Source organism: Sander lucioperca, chromosome 6 (assembly GCF_008315115.2).
Source record: "Sander lucioperca isolate FBNREF2018 chromosome 6, SLUC_FBN_1.2, whole genome shotgun sequence".
Classification (NCBI taxonomy): Eukaryota; Metazoa; Chordata; class Actinopteri; order Perciformes; family Percidae; genus Sander; species Sander lucioperca.
This window is the reverse complement of record NC_050178.1, coordinates 23,731,651-23,734,150: the sequence shown is the minus strand read 5'-3', so window position 1 is coordinate 23,734,150 and position 2,500 is coordinate 23,731,651. Positions and strand designations below refer to the sequence as shown.

Here is a 2,500-nt window from a genome sequence, read left to right as displayed (position 1 = left end):
AGACATATGGGTTTCTTTTTAATCAAATTACTCAAAGAATTGAGTACAATTGCAAGTACTCGATAGCTACTTTCATTGAAACATGGGTACCGTATTTTCCGGACTATAAGTCGCTCCGGAGTATAAGTCGCATCAGTCAAAAAATGCGTCATGAAGAGGAAAAAAACATATATAAGTCGCACTGGACTATAAGTCGCATTTATTTAGAAATTTATTTCACAAAATCCAAGACCAAGGACAGGAAAGGCAAGTTATTCAACTACACAACAGCACACAGAACAAGGGGCTGAATACGGTAGGTGTCCGGTATGTTAATGTAACACATTAACAGTTATTCAACTACACAGTAGCACACAGAACAACTACCAGGGCGTGGAGATGTAACTGCAGCGTTGACGAGCCTCTCCCAGCAGGACGCTGTTCAAGCACCCATCTGTGGACTCGTTCCTCCAGCTCTGGCCATCTTGCTTTCAGCCCGCGATTAGCCGATTAGCTTTCTTTGTTTCCTTCATTGCAGTAAGAGTCACCTTTTCGCCAGTCCCTCGCAAGTTTCTCTCTCACTCCAAACTTTCTTTGTGCTGCTCGATTACCGTTTTCGGCTGCATATTTTACTACCTGCAGTTTGTAATCTGCAGAATAAGATTTTCTTTTCTCTCTCAGTTGTCTTTAGGAGCAGCATATAGTTGTCACAAGCCTAGAGCGCCTCTCGCGGCTTTAGACGGTGATGTTTTCAGTATGAATTAACATTTAAAAACATGTTAAATTATATATATTTTGATATATAAGTCGCACCTGACTATAAGTCGCAGGACCAGCCAAAGTATGAAAAAAAGTGCGACTTATAGTCCGGAAAATACGGTATGTAATTTTATAGCATTTGAAAAAATTGGTTTCAAAAGTGTAATAGCAGCGTGCAGCAGCTGAACAAAGCCAAGCAGAGCTTCTGCCAGACTCCAGCGGGGCTTCTCGTGTCTCGGTGAGGAATGTGTGACTGTTGAGTTTGCAGGCAGGCAGGTCTCACGGGACGGCAGATCAAAACATGTCTGTGTACACATGGAGCCACAGTAGTGTTTTTAATTTTATATTTCTGGTTATGGGATCTCATGTTCGTTTTTAAGTGTTTTATGGCGTTTTTCCACTACATGGTACCTCAGCTCGACTCTACTCTCCTTTTTTGGTTTCCCGTTCTGATAAAAAGTCCCTGGTACCTGCTAACAGGTACTTTATTTAGTACCACCTCCGTCCAGGTTCCCAGAGAGCTGAGGTGATACCAAAAGGTGACGTGAAAGCCTGCAGACTCCTGATTGGTCGGAGAGAATCGTCACTAATCACTGCGTCATCATTGCTATAGCGACAGACGGGGGGGTGTCCTGAACAAACTGCCATTTTTAAATAGTTTAGCCAGCGGTGTTTTTTTTTTGCTGCCTTCAGCTTCTTTAGAAACTAAATGTGTGTGTGTGTAAGTGTATGTAAGTGTGTGTGTGTAAGTATGTCTGTGTGTGTGTGTGTGTGTAAGTGTGTGTGTGTGTGTGTGTGTGTGTGTGTATGTGTAAGTGTATGTAAGTGTGTGTGTGTAAGTATGTCTGTGTGTGTGTGTGTGTGTGTGTGTGTGTGTATGTGTAAGTGTGTGTGTGTAAGTGTATGTAAGTGTGTGTGTGTGTGTGTGTGTGTGTGTATATGTGTGTGTGTGTGTGTGTGTGTGTGTGTGTAAGTGTGTAAAAGTGTGTGTGTGTGTGTGTGTGTGTATGTGTGTGTAAGTGTGTGTGTGTGTGTGTAAGTGTGTGTGTAAGTGTATGTAAGTGTGTGTGTGTAAGTATGTCTGTGTGTGTGTAAGTGTGTGTGTGTGTGTGTGTGTGTATGTGTAAGTGTATGTAAGTGTGTGTGTGTAAGTATGTCTGTGTGTGTGTGTAAGTGTGTGTGTGTGTGTGTGTGTGTATGTGTAAGTGTGTGTGTGTAAGTGTGTGTAAGTGTGTGTGTGTGTGTGTGTGTAAGTGTATGTGTGTGTGTGTGTGTGTGTGTGTGTGTGTGTGTAAGTGTGTAAAAGTGTGTGTGTGTATGTGTGTGTAAGTGTGTGTGTGTAAGTGTGTGTGTGTGTGTAAGTGTGTGTGTAAGTGTATGTAAGTGTGTGTGTGTGTGTGTGTGTGTAAGTGTGTAAAAGTGTGTGTGTGTGTAAGTGTGTAAAAGTGTGTGTGTGTATGTGTGTGTAAGTGTGTAAAAGTGTGTGTATGTGTGTGTAAGTGTGTAAAAGTGTGTGTATGTGTGTGTAAGTGTGTAAAAGTGTGTGTGTGTATGTGTGTGTAAGTGTGTGTATGTGTGTGTGTGTGTGTGTGTGTAAGTGTGTGTGTGTGTGTATGTGTGTGTGTGTGTGTGTGTCTTCTGGCAAACAGCCACATGCTGAGAATCAATAACACACCTTCCAGGTTGTGTCTGTGTGTCGCGTTAGGTCACGGCAGTTTCCTGCGGCGTCGCTATGACGACCAGCCATGCTCGCCTCACACAC

General features: G+C 42.8%; 1 protein-coding gene and 1 long non-coding RNA gene across 4 annotated transcripts in view; one reads left to right on the top strand and one right to left on the bottom strand.

Moving 5' to 3' along the window:
- Positions 1 to 2,500, top strand: part of mtss1 (MTSS I-BAR domain containing 1) — a 105,316-nt gene that overhangs the window by 36,676 nt on the left and 66,140 nt on the right. The window lies entirely within an intron of this gene.
- The window catches only part of LOC116053770, a 22,385-nt gene continuing 21,042 nt past the window's right edge, over positions 1,158 to 2,500 (bottom strand). The window contains exon 3 of the long non-coding RNA XR_004105929.1: positions 1,158 to 1,169. This is a non-coding gene — a long non-coding RNA (uncharacterized LOC116053770). The remainder of the gene's footprint in view (positions 1,170 to 2,500) is intronic.